This window comes from Hypanus sabinus, chromosome 7 (genome assembly GCF_030144855.1).
Source record: "Hypanus sabinus isolate sHypSab1 chromosome 7, sHypSab1.hap1, whole genome shotgun sequence".
Classification (NCBI taxonomy): domain Eukaryota; kingdom Metazoa; phylum Chordata; class Chondrichthyes; order Myliobatiformes; family Dasyatidae; genus Hypanus; species Hypanus sabinus.
Window position 1 is genome coordinate 142,532,266 of NC_082712.1, and position 24,183 is coordinate 142,556,448.

A 24,183-nucleotide genomic window follows, 5' to 3' on the forward strand; every position below is an offset into this window, starting at 1 on the left:
TGATTGGAAAGGAAGGGGGCACTTTTTTTTTGTCCTTACCTACCACCACCCCATGGACCTCCATATCCAGCACATCATTCTCTGTAACTTCCACTATCTATAACAGGACCTTCCACTAAGTACATCTTTCTCGTCATCCCATCTTTCTCTCCATCCCCTTTCTGTTGGAATCGCTCTCTACATGATTCTTTTGTCCTCTCACCCCTTCACTCTGATCTCTCTCGGCACTTAATCTGCAAGCATCAACAATGATACACCTGTCCCTACACCACCATCTGGGGCCCCACCAGTCCTTCCAGGTGAGGCAGCACTTCACCTGCAAGTCTTTTGGGGTCATCTACGGAACCCAATGGGGCTCTTCTACATTCATGTAACCTGACAGATTCAGGAACTGCTTCGCTCTGTCCACCACAAAAGACAAAATCTCTTCATGACCATCCATTTCAACTTCACTTCTCATATCTGTCCATGGCTTCCTCTAGTACCATTATGAGGCAAAACGAGGGTTAGAGAAGCAACACCTCGTATTCAACCTGGATGGCATGAACATGGATTTCTCCAGCTTCCAGTTATTTCTCCCCCCTTCAATTCTTTTTTTTCTATTCGTCATTGTGGTTCTGTTCTCACCCCTTCTCTTCACTTGTGCATCTTCGACCTGTTTTCCTTCCCTATTCCCTTTCTTCCATGATCCACTGTCCTCACATGAGATTTCTTCTTCTTCAGCTCTTTACCTATTCCACCTACCCTCTCCCAGCTCCTTACTTCATTCCCCATCCTTCACCTACCCACCTTCTCTCACACCCGGCTTTACTTATTACCTGCCAGATTGTATGCTTTTCATCTTCCCCCCCATTTTCTTATTCTGGGCTCTTTTCCCCTCATTTCCAGACCTGACTTGCTGAGTTCCTCCAGCATTTTTAGTTTGTTGTAAGATGGCAGCGCATTTGGCTGCGGGGGGGGGGGGGGGGGGCTAGCCAAAGGTGTTTTTTTATTTGTTGTATCTGTTTTTTATTATAGCAAGGCAATACTGGACTCCAGGAACTTTGGGTGCTTCAGGTCTACGTGAGCTGCTCATTGATCAGAGTGGCTGGCCAACGTGTCAGAGGAGCTGGATTGGGTTTGGAGAAACTGCCTGCTACTCAAAGGCATCAGAGTTGGTGTGCAAAGGTGGCATGCAATGTAACCATGAGTGATTGCCTTGGGCGTTTCTCTTGTGATCACAGATCTCTGTAAGATGCCACAGGGTGGTTTGGTGGCTTGACAAGAGGGTGGGAAAGCTGCATAGCTTCAGTTGTAGCTAGGACTAGGTGTCAAGCCATAGGGTTTCCTGCTGCTGCAATCCAGAAGAGGTGACACCACATGTGGTGCAACACGCTGTCTGTGCTAAGTTAGGGGCTGACCTCTCCCATCAGAGCTGCCTTCCAGTGTTCAATCAGTGGAATGCCGGATGGAATGCAGTGCCGGCGTCTGCATCATCAATTTGCAGGACATGTTGCTCAGGGTCTTGGGCTGCACGTGTTTTTTTGCTCGCTATTTTGAATGTGCTGTGTATGTTTTGCACCTTGGCCCCAGAAGAATACTGTTTCAATTCAGCTGTATCCATGTATGGCTGAATGATAATTAAGCTTGATTTGATTTGGTACCTGGTAAAATGCAGAAAGGGGAGTAGATGAGAATATGCACCTGATGATGCAATATCATTGAAAGGTGCCTATAGCAAAGAATTATTTGTTGAATGTGGAATTTTACAGATCTGCAGATTTCTTTTTCATTGTCGCAAAGTTCCATCCATTCTACACTTTGCTTACACAATATATACATCAGAAACTTAGATGTGGTATAAAATACATGTGAAAAATAAAAAGGCAAAACTACAACAAATGCTGGAAATTTGAAATAATAAAATAGCATTTATGGAGGGAAAATAGAATTAATGTTTCAATTGATGTTTAAGTCTGGTGTCATTTTAACCAAAATTTGCTGATTTTATTACATCTTAAATATATTTCAGGTTCAATAACAAATAATGGTTCTAGATATGGGATGGTTGTCTAATGCTCTTATGCTCACTGTAATGAATGGAAATTTATTTCTATATGCACAAACCAAATCATCTTTTGAAAGGCCTGCTGTTAACAGAAGGCAAGTTAACTAAAGCAAGAACAACGATATAAACCCACATTTAATTTGACAGATTCCTAAAATGTCTATCATTTCATCCAAAATAACAAGCTCACAAAATTATTTCAAAGATATTTCAAATTTGAAACAGAAGCACATATACATTAAGAGTACAAAAGAAGTCAATACAACATGGAATTATGCTATTATAATGAAAATCTATTTCTAATAATGGGTGTTTGTTACAGAACCTTGATGTACATTTTGTTTTCAAACTACTCATTAATTTGTTGCAGGAAGATACAAACCTTACACAAAATCTGTTCAGGTGTACTAACTCAAATTGCGTTATTCAGATAGCTACAACAGCAGTCAAAAATGGTGGTAAAACTCTCTCCATTTGACATATGCAAAGTTTGATACTTTAAGATACTCCACTACTGGAAATAACAGACAGAAGTATTGAATAGAATTATACATCTGTCCAGGCTGTTTATTCAACTGACATTAGAATTAAAGTAAAATAATAAGTAAAATTTTTCAGCTGCAGCTTATGATAGATAAGCCACTGAATGTCCACATACACAAAATGCTGGAGGAACTCAGCAAGCCGGGCAGCATCTATGTAAAAGAGTACAGTCAACATTTTGGATCGAAACCCTTCAGCAGGACTGAAGAAAAAAAGCTGAGGAATTGATGGGGGGAGGGGAGACAGAGAAACACTAGGCAATAGGTGAAACCTGAAGAGGGAGACATGAAGTAAAGAGCTGGAATTTGATTGGTGAGAGAGACAAAAGACCACGGCAGAAAGAAAAGCCGGAAGGAGCACCAGAGCGAGCCGATGGGCAGGCAAGGAGATGAGGTGAAAGAGGGAAAAGGAGATGGGAGATGGTGAAAGAGAGTGGGTGTGGGAAGCATTACCAGAGGTTTGAAAAATCCATGTTCATGCCGTCAGGCTAGAGGTTACTGAAATAGAATATAAGGTGTTGTTCCTCCAGTCTAAGTGTGGCCTCATCACGAAAGTTGAGGAGACCATGGATGGACATATCAGAATGGGAATGGGAAATGGAATTAAAATGGGTGGCAACTAGGAGATCCTGCTTTTTCTGGCGGACAGAGAATAGGTGCTCAGCTAAGCCTTTCCCAATCTATATTAAGTCTCACCAATATACAGGAAACCACACCGGGAGCACCAGACACAGTATATGACCCAAAGACTCACAGGTGAAGTGTCACCTCATCTGGAAGGATTGTTTAGAGCCCTGAATAGTAGTGAGGGAGGAGGTGTAGGGGAAAATGTAGCACTTGTTCTGTTTGTGAGGATAAGTGCACGGAGGGAGATCGGGGGATGGGATGAATGGACAAGGGAGTCAGGAAACAAAGATTGGGGGGGGGGGGAAGCAAAAGATGTGCTTCTCCCAACATGATTTTCCAGTAGCCACCCATTTTAATTCTACTTCCCATTCTGATATGTCTATCCATGACCTCCTCCACTGTTGTGATGAGACCACACTGAAGTTGGAAGAGCAACACCTTATATCCTATTTGGGTAGCCTCCAGTTTGATGGCATGAACATCAATTTCGCCAACATCTGATAATGCCTCCCACACCCTCTCACCTTCACCATTTCCCATCCCACTTTTCCTCTCTCACCTCATTTCCTTGCCTGCCCATCACCTCCCTCTGGTGCTCCTCCACCCTTTTTTTCCTTCCATGGTCTTCTGTCTCTTTCACCAATTAACTTCCCAGCTCTTTACTTCATCCATCCTCCTTCAGGTTTCACCCGTCATCTTGTGTTTCTCTCTCTTCTCTCTCCACCTTTTAAATCTAGTCCTCAGCTTTTTTTCCTCCAGCCCTGCCGAAGGATTTTGGCCTGAAACATTTACTGTACTCTTTTCCATAGATGCTTCCCAGCCTGCTGAATTCCTCCATTATTTTGTGTCTTTTTCTTGGATTTCCAGCATCTGTAGATTTTCTCTTATTTGCAAATGTTCACATATACTCATGCCAAATAGAATAGAGACTGCAAAAAATATATTTTTAGAAGATGGCAGTCATATGAAATGCCTGTAACAGAATTAAGTTTTAAGCAAAAGTATTAAGAATTCTGAGTTAATGTAATAATATTATATTCATATTATTGTAAAATCTACTATCATTTGATAGCAAGGATGATGATCACAGCATTTTGTAAAAGCCAGGCATCAGCGAAGCCAATATTCTGTGTACACATAACAACCCATAAGTCAGAAACAGAACAAAAGAAACTTAAATAAGATCCATTCACAAAATTAAAAAATCAGATATAATACCCAAATTATTTCAGAATATTAAAAAAGTTTCTCTCTTAAATTTAGGACAGTACTAACCTATTGGTTTGAGCTTTTGTTTAACTTATTAGACAGGATCAAGAATAATGCAATTATGTCAATTATTATTTGTGAAAAATAAATGTTATGTTCAGTTACAACACAAGAACAGAACAAATGTAGCACAAGTCAGAATACCCCTATCTTGCGCATGTTGCCCAAAATTCAACACAGAACAATGGTGCTCGCACCACAGGCAAAGGCAAATGTGGCATCTGGAAGGTCCTGGCCTTTTTCTGACTAATCTCTACAGCTGAACACTATATAGTCCAAAAGCTTGTTATCATACCCCAACATTTATGTCGAATAATCTACTCTTACATCATATGCCAAGGTAGATCCAGTGCAGAATTCAAGAGCCCAATCATTTGAATTGGAATTTTAATCCCGTAGGATGAAGGGAAAAAGACGAAATGTTTACTTATGTTTTGTTTCACAATTTTCATTTATTTACACGAAGGCAATTGATGTGTTTGTTTTCTTTTAGCAAAGTAAAACATTAACTATATCCTTAGCAACTTAAATTCTCTTCCTGTCAAATAATGCACTATCATTGCAAGTGCTTGCATCATAAAGGCTGTTTCAGCATCGTTCCACTCATATGAGGTCACTAAGTAACAAATACATATTAAATAGTATAGAGAGCTTGGCCATCAAGTAGACCTCTTTGAAATTTCTCTTCTCACAATTAACTGTCAAGAAATCAGTCAACATATGTTTTAAAGATCCCAGATCCCCGTCACTACTCAGAAAGAGCTCAAGTGAGCCCAAATACACATTAATATCCAGCAGTTTCACCAAATTTGTCAATAGCATTCTGCTGAATTTACCAGTGGAAATGAAACAGCTTGCAGGGTGCTCATTTAATTGTTCCATTTGGTATCATCTAGATTATATACTAAGTTCATCATAGATTTAAACAATTCTGATAAGCAATCTAGGTCATTTGTATGTATTTTTTTGTGGAATATGCAACACAATTAGATTTCATGTCTACCAAAGCTGCTCAGAATGATGCATAGTTTGTCTGGCTTCTTTGTACTGAGCTCAAACCCATCAATCTTACTGGTCCAAAACGAGATGCTTGAAGTCACGTCATTCGTCAGGGAAAAAAACTGAAACCAATTTGCACAGCTTAATTTCTGAGGTATAATACATGTGCACAGTGACATTTTAACTAATAACTTATCAAAGATCCATAACAGGTCCATGATTTGACCTGTACTATACTATAATCTTGAGTCTTACCAGCAACTAAGAAACAAGTAGTTGCTACCTGCATCAATAAAAATATACTTGCTTCCACATGAGACTCAGAGAAAGTGAATTGAAAGTGAAAGTGAAAGTGCTTTCACTTAAATTACAAGTCCATGTCTTCTTTCTGTTAGTTTTGAAGATATCTAGATGTTGAAACCAACACTAAGGTATCTCCTAATTTATCTTCCCCACTCATTATTATAGCTCCATCTCCTAAATGCACAACCAACAATATTTCCAAGAAAAGTTCACTCTCCCATGTTTTCAGTCTCAAAGAATCTCACAAATTTTACAAAAAAACATAAAAATTATACAACAGTACAGAACATGTTATCACAATAAGTAAATGTAATCCATATATACATTAGTCAATAACTATATAACAGTAAGAAAATCAGAATGTTATCTGGTTGGCATTAAAACCCTATAAATATTAAATAATTCTCCAATCTTCCAGAGAATAGACTATTACAAAGCAAAAGTAATGATTTCCATTCATATAATTCATAGAAAATTCCAAAGATTCAAATTACATTTATGATCAAAGAATGTATAAATTATACACCTTGAAATTTGTCTGCTTATAGGCAGCCACAAAGTAAGAAACTCAAATAACCCAATTTAAAAAAGACCAAAAACCACTGCTCAGAGAAAGAGAGATAAAAAACACACCATGCAAGCAACCGAAGCAAGCCAACAGCATCCCAAACCAGACTGAGTCCCAGATCTGCTCCTGGAGCAACCAGAGTATGCCCAAGCCAAGCCTTGGCTCCCAGTGTTCACAACAGCGGGGCAGAAATGTATAGCAGCCGGATCAGTCCACAGCCTCGTGAAGAAAGGAATGAACATTCACTGGAGTGTGAGCAAAATCAGCCTGACTCTTACCTCCATACCTGATGCTCTGCCTTCCAGGCTATCTGTGCTGGTGTTTAAATTGTCTAAGCACCAAGTAGTGCTACGTTCCAGGACGCAGATCCAAATGCCCCTAAGTGCCTGCGCTGCCCTGTCCAAAGCCATTCTGGATCTCACCATATCAGCTCAGTGCCTGGAGCGATCCAACCTCGCACCCGGGTCAAGTGGAAGGGCATCAAAACTATTCTGCATTGATTCCTCTCCAAATCACTCACTCCATCTCCAACAGCGATACAAACTCCATCTCCATCTACAGCTCAAACATGCTGCACCTCACAATGCTCATCCCTCAAACCAGATTCACCCACACCTGCCTCCTCACCGTCTGTGGCAACATTTCACCACAATTTGCTTCATGAAAGGTTTTACACGTTTTTAGTCCATTCTCTTGCCTTATGATTTACTAGATAAGTTGTCGCACATCATCAGTAGCATCATCTTAAATCAAAATGATGATGCTACTCCCAAGATTACTCAATAATAGGATTACTTGATAACTAGAAATTTATTTATTATTACAGCCTTTGTTTCCTCTCCATAAGTGTATGCCTGCGACAATCCTACAGCCTCTTAGTGGCAATGCCTTGGAGCACATGCTTCAGCAAATTACTGAACAACTCAAGCAACTGAGCCATGAGTTAGTATTCAGCAGATATGAAACGTTCAGTCATTTTTTTCCACTTTAACAAAGCCTAATGCTATCTGAATAGTTATTAACTAACTTTAACCAAGTATCACTAAATAAATTTTTAAAAATATCAAACTCAAAATCAATGCAGTTACAGAAAATCTTTTATATTAAGCCCTTTAACAATATTATTATTGCACTGTCATTTCATTAGCCACCATTTTTAACAACCATTATACTTAACAGAAGCTTCATTAAAGCATCCACAATGTCCAAATATAAACCCCAATCTTGCTATAAGCTATATCTAACCAGTTTCTGCTTATAATTTCATGATTCAACTGAAAAAATTTGTTCGTTCTTAAGAAGATGGAACCCACTCATCTTAAGCTATTAGGACAAATTTCTGATTAAATTAATTCTTAGAAACATGTTCTATGTAAAAGAGAATCAGCAGATGTATTACACCTACATTTCCAAAAGGCAAAATATAAAAGCTCTTGTTGCAGGATCTAACACATTGGCCAAGGACAAAACTGGTCAGCTAACAGAATGTATAAACGTGTCTTTGGTTGGCAAGATGTAATATCACAGGAACTGGTGCTGGGGTTCACTTTCCGATAACATACATAAATGACTTGGATGAATGCACGAAGTACAACATCTAACTAAGTTGATGACAAAGGGAAATGTGAAAGTAAGTTCAAATGGATCTGAACACATAACAACTACCAAACAATACAGGGAAATTAAATGAGTGGATAAAGATCTAGAAAATGAAGAACACTATGGGAGCATGTGAAATTGTCCATTTTGGCACAAAGATAAAACAAAAGCATGTTATCAAATTGACGATTTGTTTCTGCGCGTGATGGATATTCAGACAAATATGTTTTGCCAAACTCACTTTCGAAATACAGCAGCTGCCACTTGTGAGATCAAACAGTGAAAATAAACAACGAGCGTATGTCTTCTGGTCATAAACAGGGACCAGTCCTCAGTTCTTAAACTGTAGACTGCAAGCAGTAATCAGCATGAAGTTAAAAACACAGCTTTGCAAACAAGCTCCAAATAGAGCCTCAATTTGCTGGCTCTCACCATGAGGGCAACTGCTGGAGATGCAGTTCAGACAATTAGTTATTTGATTTGGCTTGCTGCAAAACAGACAATGCTGACTAAATTGCTTAATTCAAGAAAGCTTGTAGACCAGATGGAAATAAACACTTGGCATATCAATAACTGATCTATTAATGCTGAAAGTTTTATGAACACAAAGAATTTATTTTTACAATAGCAATTGAGGTCTGTCTCTCCAAAAAGCTTTTAGACAGTTTGTATAAAAAGAATAGCTGAAGAAATATGTTTGAATTCGCCCAAGTGGCAAAGAAAAAGTGTACAAATATAGACAGCATTTCAAGCTTGTTAGGAATGAGGTAAGGAATATCAAGAAACATTGAAGAAACATAGGGTGAACTAGAGCCAATTTTTTTTTAGTTTTGGTTTCTGTGACAGACAATTCGTTCATCTGTATCTTTGGTATGTCGTTTTAGTTAATAGGAATTGTACCTACATTTTGAAATCCTTTGAGTGTTTTAGAAATGGTTTGTAATTTGGAAATATTTAAGACAGAATTCCTCTGTAGTTTTAAATGTATTTTAATAACATTGTTTGGATTTAAACATATATTGCTGAAAATAAATTAATTGTGTTTTAAACTACTTTGCGAGTGGGAAGTAGCTTCTTCATGGTAGGGAGAGGGTTCCCATCGCTTGAAACTTGCTATGGAGAGCAAACAGGGAAATGAACTAGTCCTCGAAAATTGGGTCATTACAGTATAACCTCCCTTCAGTGAGAGTACTCGTGACTATTTATTAATGTATAGGACTTAAGGTCTGCTTTTCAGTTTAGAACTTCACAGTCAGCAAACCCAATACCATCACATGAAGAAACTGTAACTTTAGATGGCAATAGCACATTAAAATTGTAATAAAAAACTTTTATATAAGAAATTTACATTGAATGACTTACGGGCGTATGATGACTAGATGCAACTTACTTTGAATACACCAGATATAGATCAGAAAAATTATGTGGGAAATAAAAAGTACAAAATCAGCTAAGGAGAATTTTGATAAAATTACAAGGATAAAGAAAATAATAATGTTGCACTAGCTGCAAAGAAACAGAAACAATAAGTGAGAGCAATGACAATTATTGCAGAAGTGTTTTGGGAGCATCCCTTTCATCTGCTGAGTATAGGAAAGTATCAATGTATTTCCAAATGAATCAAATTCCATTAATTCATCATCTAGCAAAAGACAAAGAATTTAAGTCATTACTGCAATTGCAATGACACATTGAATATAATTTGGCTTATGAACTACTATTAAGAAATAAAAATTGAATACAAGATATATATTTCATCCCAGCCACCATCTTCATGCTTGATCCTCATAATTGAGAAAATTTAATGTTGAATTATTGTAGTCCATACACCTGACCAACTCAGGTATCATATTTTTCCTAAGTAGAATCTACTAAGTATACTCTAACCAGAGTTCATAAATGACAAAATGAAAGAGCTTTCAACCCTTTGTATTCCTGTCTCATGAATATTAACTATGTAGTTTTATGTGTGTTCTATATTATTAATAAAATTTTGCTTCTTCACAAGTCCTTAGCTTTTCATCATTTCAAAAAGATTTATTAATCTTGTTTATATTTAAAATGAACAAACTCTTACACCATCACAAGCTCCATTTGCTATGTGTTGCTTACCTTGGAGTTTTGCTCTTAAACCTCATTTTTCCTGTTTATAATTCACAGTGTCACCAAATGAGATTCACAACTCTCTATTTCTTCACTTGGGTTTTACAAATATCTGGATGAGTGTCCAAAGTCACATTTTCAATGTGTATAGATATGTATTACTCTAACGCTGAACTAGTAAACTAATTTATAATTAAAAACTAATCACAGAGAAAAAGCAAAATTGCTTATAATGTTGAGTTTGAAGTTGTTTCAGGGTGAAGAGAGATGCAAGAAATATAAACAAAGTTCAAAGTACATTTTTAATCAAAGTACATGTCATTTTCTTCAGGAATTCACACTAGGACAAAGAAATACAAAGGAATCTATGAAAAACTTACACCAAGACTGACCAGCAATCAATGTGCAAAAGACACACTGTTTAGCAAATACAAAAATAATAAAAATAGTAAATAAATAAATGAAACTAAGAACATGAGTTGTAGAGTCCTTGAAAGTGAGTCATGGGTTTTGTTCAGTGATCAGTTCAGTGTTGAGGCAAGTGAAGTTACCACTCTGGTTCAGCAACCTGATGGTTGAGGGGTAATAACTGTTCCTGAACCTGGTGGCAAGGTTACTATACCTCCTTCCTGATGGCTGCAGTAAGAAGAGTGCATGGCCCAGATGGTGGGGGCCCTTGAAGATGGGTGCTGCTTTCCTGTGGCAGCGCTCCTTGTAGATGTGCTCAATGGTAGGGAGGACATTTCCTGTGATGAACTGGGCTGTATCCTCTACTTTTTGCTAGGTATTTCCATACCAAGCTGTGATGCAGTCAGGATACTCTCTAATGTACATCTATAGAAGTCTGTTAAAGTTTTAGATGACATGTCAAATCTGCACAATCTTCTAAGGAAGTACAGGCGCTGTCATGCCTTCTTTGAGGTGGCACTTACTTGCTGGTGTCAGGACAGACACTCTAAAATAATAACCCCCAAGGAATTTAAAGTAACTGACCCTCTCCACTTCCAATCCCAGAATAAAGACTGTCTCATAGACTTCCAGTTTCATCCTCCAGTAATCAATAATCAGTTCTGATTTTGCAGACAGTAAGAGGTTGTTGTAGAGCCATTCAACCTAGAATTCCAATCTCCCTCCTATATGCCAATTCATCACTATCTTTGATTCAGCCAACAACAGTATCTATTGCAAAAATTATTCTCCAATGAGCATGGCATTCATTGAGGAAGATTTTTTTTTATTCAGAATCAGGTTTATCATCACCGGCATGTGACTTGAAATTAGCAGCAGCAGTACAATGCAATACATAAAATAGAAAAATAATAATAAATGTAATAATAATAATAATAATAATAATAAAGTAAATTAATTACAGTATACATATATTGAATAGATTTTAAAAGAGCAAAAACAGAAATACTGTATATTAAAAAAAAGTGAGGTGGTGTTCAAAGGTTCAATACCCTTCTAGGAATCAGATGGCAGAGGGGAAGAAGCTGTTCCTGAATCGCTGAGCATGTGCCTTCAGGCTTCTGTACTTCCTACTAGATGGAAACAGTGAGAAAAGGGCATACCCTGGGTGCTGGGGGTCCTTAATAATGGACACTGCCTTTCTGAGAAAGTGGGTCTCTGAAGATGGCTTGTGTTCTCTGGTAGTTTAGCTATTTGTTAAAGTATGTTTGTGAATTTATTTTGTCAACATTTCCCTTCATGAAAATTTCTATCAAATTTACTTGAACTTTCTATTTTTTTTGCTTTACAAATTTAATAAAGAGAACTCAGCAAAGACTATTAAAACTAAAAATGCACACGTCCAATGGGAACCATGCAATGGAATGATTATAACTGCATGAAAGATTGCAACAATAATTATGGAAAGGCAGGCAGGAAGCACTGAATGGTAAAGTGAAATGCAGCTAAATGGGTGATTCCCTTAACTACTAATATTTAATATTACCCTGTATTTTCAATAGCAATAATATGTATCCTAGATTGTACGTAGTAATTTGTTTGTGATCTATAATTCGTCATGAGTGTGATAACGTAAGGATAAAATTGATGATCTGGTAGAAATATGCTCAATTACCAGAGTTAGCTTGACACCTTAATCTTAATTAAAAATAAATAATTGCTTCTTTGCAATTATGAAATTCTAATTACTGTTGTACTATTTATTCAGAGGTCATTTATTGTAATTTTATTTTGAAAATCACTTGTGTTCATATTTTCTATCCAATTCTTAACATTGAAAAAAAACAATTAATGCATGCAAGTATGGAATGTAGAAAATCCACCTACTAACATTTCAACTTTAAACTCAAGTCTTGTACTTGTAGTAATGCAACTAGGTTCATTAGGTTCACTTCGTAATGAACACTGTTAAATCTTTACTGATGCTAAATAGTGCAGATGAAAGAGAAGGAATTTCAAGATTGCAGAATGTGTAAAAAAGGCCATATTTTTTCCAGAAGATCATATGTTGAAAATATTACTGTAGGACTGTACATTCAGATGTCTTATGTATTAGAACATGGTATTTCTGAATTTAGAAGTCCTTAAGGGAAAATATAAGTTCAAAATAACACCAAAACAGAAGTAGTAATGGGATCTGGAAACAAGCATTGAGTAACTTGAAGCAACACACACAAAATACTGGTGGAACACTGCTGATGCTGATGGAAAAATGCTGGTGCTTGAATTTCCTGCATCTGCAGATCTCCTCGCGTTTGCTATTGAGTAAATTGCCCATCTTGATGAAAGACCATTTTGAAGGTTTAATTTAAGAAGCCCCAATTGGCAGTAACAGCTCACACTTTCTAAACTTCAGATCATCAAATTGGTTGCTATCTGTGCTGTTAGAAAGCAGGACATAGCCTTAGTTACAAAATACTGGGCTGTGAAAAACTTAATTTCACAGCTTTTGTTCCAGTATTTACCTATTTGCATTTACAACTGCAACAACACTTGATTATTCTTTCAAACAAAATGGAAAGAAAGTTGTTTGTCGAGCTAAAAAGTGTACTGCTCCAAAATCATTTTGAACCCTCAGCTGCCTAGGCAGAAAAATATTTGTTTTAGTTTTTCTTTTTTTTCACCCTCACTCACTCTCTCACTCACATTGGTAAAATGTACTGCAGGTAAAAATTGATAAAGATTTATTCATTCTGTATCACAGATATAAAGCACTTTTGGATCCCAAACTTCCAAAATCAATAAAGTATCAAGAATTTGTAAGGTGTTAAATAGCAATGTTGTTTGAAACAACTCTAGGTGACTGACCTTCAGTGAATTTACTTCAAAATAAGGTATTGGTAAAATTAACAAAAAATAATACTTTTACGAAGTGTTCTTAGGAGCCTCTCCCTATGACAAACTGAGGCTCTCCTTTGCTATCACTATAACTAGTAGTTCCCACGACCACACGAGTGACAAAGAAAAATAATGTAATGTGCCTTAATGACGATCACCTGATAGGCTGACCTCTATCACCATGAAACTCTTCCAGTGGCTGTTCACAACACACAGCAAGTCCAGCCTCCTCGAACACTACAATTCACCTACCACTGAAACATGACATCATTTCCCTGGCCCTGCACTCATGTCTGGAATATCTGGCACCTACATCAGACCTTTACCTATTGAATATAGTTCCACTTTCAACACCATAATACAAAACAAACTCATATCCAAATTCCTAGACCTAGGACTCTACACTTCCCTCTGCAGCTAGATAATTCTTTTGACAGTAAATCAGTAAAAATAGGCAACAACACCTCCACTACGATTACTTTCAACATCAATGCCAGCAAGGCTGCACCCTTAAACCCTTTTCTATATTCTCTATATGCTCGTGACTGTGTAGCCAAGTTCTGCTTCAACTCCACTGGCAAGTTTGAGAGTACCACCACTACAGTGTGCCATATCTCAAACAGCAAGACAAACAAGGAGAAAGAGTCTTAGCGACACAATGGCAAAACCACAACATTTCCTTCAATGTCACCAAAACAAAGGTGCTGGTCATTGCGTACATGCCTCAGTCTCTATCAGTGATGCTGAGATGGGTGGGGATGTTTGACAGCTTCAGGTTGCTAATCCAGCCACAACTACACTGTGGCCCAAAAAAAAGGCCAAATAACATGTCTAGTTGTCAGGGCCATGCCAAATTCTTCAGGAGCCTTCGGAAATTTAACATATCCCTGACAACTCCTACCAAACTTTTAAAGATGCACTATAGAAAGCATCCTATCTGAATGCATCACAGCTTGGTACAACAACTACTTCGTCCAAAATTGAGTGAGAATTGGAGTTCAGCATTGACTCCAGCATGGGCGTCTGACACACCATCACTCCAGTGGAGCACCAAACTCCAACACCTCCCCCCGGGTGGCTGCAAGCAAATGGAACTGCCACTGGAGACCTACTCCTCACTACAAAGACACACCGCTTCCCACTGTTCACCAATAAAGCAATGCAGCATTCTGCACCACCGATCATCTTACGATAACAAGAAAAGCAACTAAAATGATCACTTGCTGTTAGACAGCACATCAGTTTTTTGGACTAACACTTCTCTGTCACAGGCAGTGTCACAGCCTGGACCAAGTAAAGCTCCTTCAGTTTCTCCACCAACGAGCAACTCGCTGATGGGGTACACCTTTAAGTTCTAAATGTCCAGCATGGTCTTGTAATCATAAAAATATACATTTAATAAAGACAACAACATCTTTGGTTCATCCATAGATGCTGTTGTGTTAGAGCATGCTACCATTTTATCAGAACTTTCTCAAATACACAATCTTCCTTTCACATAACTACATAAATAAATTATCAGCAAATTCATAAAAATACTGTGGCATAAGTAATAACGTTAGTTGGTACACTCCAAACTATGAAACAGAAAAGTCTGAAGGTTTAATCATAATTTTTCTGATTCAGATAGATCTTGAGCCATTTGCAACACTCACTGGTACTCAATATGGATTGCCAATATTTCTAGCAAGTTTTTAAAATGTTACAATCATAGATACATTTTATTATCATGTATCTGCTCCATGCCACCAATATGTTCAAAACACCAAATTTATTTTTGTAAGACAGCTTTTTTAATATGTACAGAGTACAGAATAAATAAAGAGCAAATCTTAGGAAACACACACAAAATGCTGGAGGAACTCAGCAGACATCTGTGGAAAGGAATAAACAGTCAACATCTTGGTCCGAGATGCTTCATCAGACACTGGAGCAAATTTTTAGCAAGAAATTTGAGTAACTGGCTTGGTTTCAGTCAGATGAGCAACTGACACATTGTTCACTTTAATCTAATGACATTACAAAACTGCAGAGGACTGGTGATGAGGCATGGGATAGTTGGTCATTATATCCATCCTCACCACTTTCCAATCCAGTTTTAACATCTCCAGACTTCACATTTCACTCATCCCGCTCCAGCCTACCAAAAACCATTTACTCACACCACTCTCCAATACCATGTCACAATCCTATCTCACCCTTTTCTGAGACGACTTCTTCTTTTCTTCTTCCTTTTTATGGTGGTTGGCAGTCCGACTTAAAGTTGCATTACGGCCACCAACTGGACTGTAGTGTGGTGTAGAGAATTGGGGGAGAAAACCTTTACTACTTATTTCGAATGAAAGCTAAATTTACCCCAAAAGCCCTATAGATTGTAAACAATGAAAGACAATACTGTGAATTAAATTAGTCATTCCCATAACTTAACAACGTTTTTAAATGAAATCTATCAATTCATCAAACCCGAAAAATTGTAATGAAACCTGCATGTAATTCCTTTCAATCTTATATGCTTCACACTGTAATATATGTTCAACTGTTTCACAATAATGACAAAACCTACACAACTCAAAAAGCTGTTTTCCATCAAGATATAAGGAATAATTAAGCATGGTATGCCCAATTCTAAGTCGTGTCAAAACTAAACTCACTTGCTCCGCCAACCTCCAATTGCTCTCTGCCTGCAGTCCCCACCGTCCAATTTCCCAATCCTACACTGCGAATAAACTTCCATGTTCACATGCACAAATCCAAATCTACTTGAGAGACCCAGTGGCCCCTCTCACCCTTCCCTCCCTCCATTCTTTCTGCTAGAGGCGGCTCTCTCCAGCGTGGCAAGATCACCCCCCCCCCCATGCCAGCGTCCATATTCCCTTTGGTATATGCTCCCCTTCACCTCTACCCTTGCCAGCACGTACTCTCTCTTCCCCTTCCCGGTGACAGCTTGCTCCCTCTCTCCACACGGTCTGCTGATCACTGCTCTCCCTTTCTTTCCCTCCCTCTACCCCTATTTCCAATGTCCAACATCCCAAATTCCCCTCCTTACTGGTGCCGACCCTCTCTGTCTTCTATTTCCTCTCCCTCCATTCTTAACACTCCCCATCCATCCCCCGATTCCCTCTTGCCAATGTTTCTCCTCCACACCTTTCTTCCCCACCCCTCCGTTCCCTCACTCTCCGGTGCTCCTCACCCCGCCGCTCACTCTCCTCCCGCCAGACGCCGCTGCCATGGTAACGTAGCTCACCCTCCAACGGTTGAGAAGCTGCTCGCCCTTGACTCAGGGACGAAGCGGGGAGTCGGGACGCGCCGCTGCTGTGACAAAAATAAGATACTCACGGTAACGCCGTGCCTTTGAGCAGACGCCAGCTCTACCCTCTCCCTCGTTGCCCCCGGGACACTTTAGGGAAAACTTTCACCACAGAGCCACCGTGACTACGGCATCTCCCGAAGCTCAAGCAGTTCCCTCAGCGGAGTGCCACCAAATCGAAATAGCACTTATCACTCCGACTCCCAGCCGCTGGAACAGCCAGCCCGCTCAGTATCAACCAGCGTGCCTGCCTAAAGGTGATCAATGTTTGCAGACTATCCAATTAGATGATTAGAATAAGATTCAGAAGGCTAGAATTTGGATCCATTGGCAAAAGACTATTTTTGATTGTGTACAAATAGCGATCAATCACCTGGATGATTTTCAAGTGTTTTTACCAAAGTTCATACATCAAACATGAATGAGACACCTTATTATTTTAAATTGGAGGCTTTGGATGAGAGTTGTGATTTTGCTAAACGTAACTAAAAGAAGCATAAACAGATCATCAGTTTGATATTTGATGCAGTATTAATTAAGGATCACCATTCCAACATTGGTGTCTTGCACACAACATCTGCTTCATTACTGTTTATAAACTTTTAATGTCGTCCTTATCAGAGTTACTTGCTCTACCTCCAAACAGCAAGATACACCAGAGGCTCCAGGAATGGGTCTCAAAATCAGAACAGATAATTTCTTGAGGTCCTTTCTCTTCTTTCTGACAGCTTATTTTCAAAGAAAACCTTAGCAACTGTCAGTGCCAACCAAACGGAGAGTTTATTTCAGGTTTGAGGCCCTGCAGCATGAAAGACACACAATGGCTGAGAAATGGCATGCTGTTCTCATCCAGACCAGATCAGATATTGTTTTAACACTTCATTCCTGGTGTAAATCACTCCAACTCTGTTCTAAATGGATTTTGGGGTAACTTCATGGATTTTTTTATGTGGATAACTTGATTGACCTTGGTGCAGAATACTGAAAAGCTAGTTGAAACACAATTTCAGGATAAGAATCTCAAATGAGTGAGATACTTCACTAACTTTTGCAATTACAAAGAAGACATGACAGCAGCTATAATTCATTAGCAGTTTGAGGAGATTTGGCATGTCACCGAAGTTACTCACATATTTCTACAGATCTTCTGTGGAGAACATTCTAACTGGCTGCATAACCCACAATATGCTGGAGGAACTCAGCAGGCCAGGCAGCATCGATGGAAAAGAGTAAACAGTTGACGTTTTGGGCCATGACCCTTCATCAGGACTGGAACAAAAGATGAGAAGTCAGAACAAGGACTTCTCATCCTTTTTTTTGCCTCTCCTGATGAAGGAACTGGACCTGAAATGTCAACAGTTTAATTTTTTCCATAGATACTGCCAAGCCTGCTGAAGACCCTCATTACAGAGGAGGGGCCCTCTTTCCATTATCACCATCAAGGAGGAGGCAAAGGATTCTGAAGTCACACACTTAATGTTTCAGGAACAGCTTCTTCCTCTCTGCCATCAGATTTCTGAATGAACAATCAATCAATAAACACTACCTCACTATTTTTGCTCTCTTTTTGCACCATGTATTTAATTTTCATATATACTTCTTATTCTAAATTATAGTTTTTTATTATCTATTGCAATGTACTGCTGCTGCAAGACAACAAATTTCATGACATATCCCAGAGATATTAAACCTCATTCTGATTCGGTAGATTGTGTTTATCTTGATACCTTTTTAAAAATTATAATCACATGAGTAACACAAGAGGTAGTGTTCATGAGTTCAATGTCCATTTGCAAATCGCATGGTAGAGGTGAAGAAGCTGTTCCTGAATCATTAAGTGTATGCCTTCAGTCTTCTATAACTCCTTCCCAATGGTAACAATGGGAAGAGGGCATGTCCTGGGAGGTGGGGATCCTTAATCGCCTTCCTAAGGCACCACTCCTTGAATATGTCTTGGATACTACAGATGCTGATACCCATGATGGTGCTGACTAATTCTACAAGTTTCTGAAACTTATTTTAATCTTGTGCAGTAGCCCCTACCCCCAATACCAGATGGTGATGCAGCCAGTCAGAATGCTCTCCATAGCACATTTGTAGAAGTTTACAAGTGTTTTAGTTGACAAACTAAATCTCCTCAAACTCTTAATGAATATAGCCACTGTCTTTCCTTCTTTGTAGCTGCAACAATATGAGGTTAGATCCTCAAAGATATTGACACCCAAGAATTTGAAATTGCTCACTCTCTCCACTTGATACCACCAGTTGTGGGGAGGGATGTCCCTGCAATGTATTGGGCCAAGTCTACTCTTTTCTGCAGCTTCTTATATTCCAACATATTCAACTTTCCACACCAGACCTTATCAGGGTACTTTCAACAGACAAGACTCTACATCATGTCTAAAACAAAGGGGGGAGGCGGTAACTAGTATGAAGAAATAGGAAGGAAAAGTGAGTCAGAGGATGGCAGGTGATAGATGGAAGCAGATGATGAGGTGGCTGATGGACAATGACTCCAGACTGGGGAATGGGACATGAGAAGCTGGGAAACAGAAACAGCTAGAAACAGATAAGGAGTGAGAAAATGAAGAGGAAGGAGCCAGGAGCAGTGAGGAGGCTGGAGATATAGAGGATGGAAGGTTATAAGTGGAGATACAAGAGGCTGGAATCTGACAAGTAAGGTTGGTAATAAATGGGACCAAAAAGAGGGAAGAGTGGTAGGCAAATGGAACCAGTTGGGAGAGGGGATTTAAACTTTGTAACTGGAGGGGGATGCTATTAGGAGTGGGGTTGGAATAAGTGCAATGACTCAACCTGAGTGGATCATAAGTAAACATGATTGTGTGGGTTACCTGAAGTTAAAAAATTCAATATGCGTGCCATTGGTTTGTACACTAGATATGTCCCAGGTGAAATATACGAGAGACTGCTGTAATGTAGAACAAAAGAACACATTTCTGAAAGAGTTCAACAGGTCAGGCAGAATCAGTGGATCTGAAGTATAGAAGTGAGTGGTCATAATTCAGCTTGATACCTTGCAGCAGAACATGTGGTGTCCTAGATTGCATGTAGCTTCATCCTGGCAGTGGAGGAAGCTGAGAACAGTGGAGAATGGGAAGAGGAGATGAAATGACTTGCAGCAAAGTGCTCAGGTCGTCTTTGCGGGCAGAGTACTGAGGCTGCACAGAAACAGTTGCCTAGTCTACACTTGGCCTCATCAATGTAGGGGAGGAGGTGTGTTGGGAGCAAATATGTTGGATGAGGTTGGAAGATATGCCTGTGAATCTTTGCTTGACGTGGAAGGGCTGACTAACTCACTGGGTGGTGATGATGTAGGTGCTGCAGAACCAAGTGTTGCACTTCCTACAGTTGTGGCAGAAAGTACCAGGATGGGGAGGGGTGGATGATGTTTTGTAGAATTCTTTGGTTTTGTTTTGGTATAATTTTGGCTATATAGACTGTTCCTCAGGGTACAAGTTCCACAAGCATATACCATTGCTTGTCAATGTCTGCCAATCAATTCAATGAATGATATTCCCTGGCCTGCCTGGAACTTACTGGTGTTCAAGCACATGGAGTGACAGTGATTTAATGTGTTACATTCCAAGGACAAAATTGTGAGTGATGCACCTAACTTTAATTCAGCCACCAAGGAGACTTATTATTGGGAAGCCATAAATTAAAACTCTCCAGTCATGAAACACACAAAGTTGGATTCTTCAGCATTTTGTGTGTACTGAAGACTTGTAATTCCAGTAAAACACTTTTGATTGCGGAAAGATTCAAAGCTATGCAAGAGCAAACTTAACCCACTCTGTAACTGAAGTACTGTATTGTACTTATCCCAGTTTAACTTTATTACACTTTATATAAATTCTGTCATCTGGATTATATTATAATCCCAGCAATATTCTACAAGGAGTTATTTTTTGGGGAGAAAAAGTCAAATGGAGCTCCCATTTCATTCTCGGGTGATGAATTCAGAAATGGCCACTTCATCTAAAAAAAAATCAGTTTTGTAATGAAATCTTTGTATTTAATTTTATTCAAGCACAATGTAAAGTTTAAATGGTTTTTTTGCCATCCTATAGAGAGCCCTACGTTTTCCAGCCAAGCTATGTTCATTTGTATGCAGGGAATGTCACAGTTTCCACTGATAAAATCGTGCCATGAAATAAAACATCTATTTTAATGAACTGAAGAAGTATAGCACATGATTAAGAATTACTCTTTTATCACAGTATTTTCAACACAACATGAGAATTGACGTATATTTTCAATATTCAAAATTGCCCAGAAGCAAAAAGAGTATCTTAAATTCCATATATTAATTCAAGCTGGCTTGAAAGTAGATATATAATCTTAAGAATTCTTAATAGAATCTTTGAAATGCCACTTTAATGTACAATGCCTATGAAAAGTATTCACCCCCCCCCCCCCTGCGAAAGTGTTCATGTTTTATTGTTTTGCAACATTGAATCACAATGGATTTAACTTGGCTTCTTTGACACTGATCAACAGAAAAGACCCTTTTGTGTCAAAGTGAAAACAAATTTCTACAAATTGGTCTAAATTTATTACAATTATTAAATACAAAATAATTGATTACATAATTACTCACCCCCTTTAAGTCAGTATTTAGTTGATGCACTTTTGGCAGAAATTACAGTCTTGAGACTGTGTGCGTAGGTCTCTATCAGCTTTGCACATATGGACACTACAATTTTTTCCCATTCTTCTTTACAAAATTGCTCAAGCTCTGTTGGATTGCATGGGGATCGTGAGTGAACATCCCTTTTTGTCCATCCACAAATTCTCAATGGACTGAGGTCTGGACTCTGACTTGGCCACTCCAAGCCATCAATTTAATTGTTTTTAATCTATTCCTGTGGAGCTTTGGCTTTACACTTGGGGTTATTGTCTTCCTAGAAAAGAAATCTTCTCTCAAGTTGTAGTTCTCTTGCAGTCTGCATCTGGTTTTCCTCCAGGATTTCTCTGTATGTTGCTGCATTCATTTTACCCTCAACCTTCACAAGCCTTCCAGGGGCTGCTGCAGTGAAGCACCCCCACAGCATGATGCAGCCACCACCATGCTTCATGGTGAGGATGGTGTGTTTCTAATGATGAGCAGTGTTTCACTGACACCAAACATTGCATTTAGTTTGATGGAAAAAAAGCTCAATTTTGGTTTCATCAGACCAAAGAACCTTTTTCTAGATGACTTCAGAGTCTTCCACATGCCTTCTGGTAAACTCTAGCTGAGATTTCATGTGAGTTTTTATCATCTGTGACTTTCTCTCTGCCACTCTCCCATAAAGCTGCAACTGGTGAAGCACCCAGGAAACAGTTATTGTATGCACAGTCTCTCCCACCTCAGCCACTGAAGTTGGCAAATCCTCCTGAGTTGTCATAGGTCTCTTGTGGCCTTCCTCACCAGTTCCCTTCTTGCATGGTCACTCAGTTTTTGAAGACAGCCTCCTCTGGACAGATTTACAACTGTGCCATATTCTTTCCATTACTTGATGATTGACTTAGCTGTACTCCAAGGGATATTCAATGACTTGGAAATTTTCTTGTATCCATCACCTGACTTGTGCTTTTCAATAACCTTTTCCCAGAGTTGCTTGGACAGTTCTTCTGTCTTTGTGGTGTAGTTTTTGCCAGGATGCTGACTGACTCACCAGCAGTTGGACCTTCCAAATACAAGTGTATTTTTACAACAGTTAATTGGTGACTGTACACTAGTGATCGCCTTTAACTATATGACTTCTAAAACCAAATGGCTGCACCAGTGATGATTTCATGTGTCATATTGAAGGGGGTGAACGCTTATGCAATCAATTATTTTATATTTTGTATTTGTAATTAATTTAGAAATTTTGTAGAGATCTGTTTTCACTTTGATGCGAAAGAGTTTTTTCTGTTGATCAGGTCAAAAAAGCCAAATTAAATCCACTGTGATTCAATGTGGAAAACAATAAAACATGAAAACTTCCAAGGTCGGAGGGGGTGGAAATGAATACTTATTCTATAGGCACTGTATAATGTGAGCCCTGAAGTCCTATCTCACCACTGCAGTGAGAAGCAAACTGTCCAAATAAAGCTTTTGATCACAGCTGTTCTCTCATACAAAGCTTGTCAATATGTTTTTAAACAGTTTTATTTTTCTGACAGATATTGTCCTCGAGACTTATAGCATTTGATGCAATTCAAATACTTTGCATCTAAATTGTGCATTAAATAGCTTGGCCATCCTCAAACATTTGGAACTGCGAACTTGTCTGTGTTTATAGAAGAGCATCATTAGAGAATTAGTGTTGCAATTTAGTTATGAGTATAACCAATCTGCAGCATTGAGATTAACCAACTGCTTATTTCTTCAGTGTTTTCCCAGCACAAACAAATTAGAATAAAGCTCCATGTCAAAATTGGAATGAATTGGTCTATCTAAAGTATTTTATGAGAAATATTTGTAAATGAAGCCAGGCAACTTTTCAATCTGATTCATTGTAAAAGTACAGAAATGTTTCTGTACCTTTACAATAAATAAGATTAAAATATTGTCTGGCTTCATTTTATCTAAAATGTATATAGTATTATATTTATCTGATTAACTGATAATATGAAAATAGATAGAAGGACATGTAGTAATGAGGATATTGAGATTTTGCAACAGAATATAAGTAGTATAAGTAGTATAATTTTTACTGCTAATGCTGCAGGGTTCTTCATTCAGTAGCTTTCTGTAGAATCAGTGTTTCCTGTTGATAGCATGTTTGGTTTTGGTTAAAGATAAGGGGCTCTGATGTTCAACTTAGGAATGTTGTGTCAGCCAATCAGGATGGTAGAATTGGGAGGAAGTTCTAGAGGACGCTGGGCAGAGAGAGATCTGAGACAGACACTGGTGAGGTTCTTGGTCTTTTTAGTGGGAGCTGCAGAGAGGACAGGAGAGAAGATGGCTGAGGATGCTGTGGGAAGGAGAGTCCCCCATTGCACAAGGTGCTTTGTGCAGATAAATAGCTCCAAGCAAGAAGGGCCAATACCCCAGAGAGTGCACTCATTTGTTTGAGATGGACTTCGAGCAACACTTGGGATGTGATGTGTGCTTTCACACAAACCATGGGCCCAGAGCATGAGTAAGAGACAACTTCAAGATGAGCTCCAATGATCTGCACACTTAGACTGGTTTAACTGTAATGGGCCCTTTTATTTTTTTCCCCTTTTCTTTTTCCTACTAACTGTTCGACAAAGCTAAGATTTGTAAATATACTTTCTTTATAAATTTATAGGTGTATGATCTGTTATTTCGTGCCAACCAGCAATGGTGTATGAGCCATATTTACACAGCGTTAGCTCAAATTGAGGTTTCTTTAATCAGAACATCAGAATGTTCCTTTTTGGCTGAACCCCAAATCATATCAACCGTAGATGTATTTGGTTTATGAAAGATGGCCTTCTCACTGCTGTGTCCCGTGGCTGTTAGTGAGGCAGGCAATGAGCCAAGTTTCTATAC

The 24,183-nt window shown here is 38.7% G+C and overlaps 1 protein-coding gene across 34 annotated transcripts in view; it reads right to left on the bottom strand.

Annotated features, from left to right (window-relative positions):
• The window catches only part of stk33 (serine/threonine kinase 33), a 204,260-nt gene that overhangs the window by 166,060 nt on the left and 14,017 nt on the right, over positions 1-24,183 (bottom strand). For 5 of the 34 annotated variants that reach the window (XM_059975821.1, XM_059975805.1, XM_059975808.1 and 2 more), the window contains exons 1-2: positions 16,700-16,900; positions 15,562-15,649 (exon numbers count right to left, since the gene is read on the bottom strand). The exons of 12 other annotated variants lie outside the window; for them this stretch is intronic. The gene's annotated coding sequence lies outside the window, so the exon portion shown is untranslated. Of the gene's footprint in view, positions 1-15,561; positions 15,650-16,014; positions 16,166-16,699; positions 16,902-24,183 lie in introns of those variants that run through there. 17 more of the 34 variants (XM_059975822.1, XM_059975803.1, XM_059975804.1 and 14 more) reach the window with 8 other exon arrangements.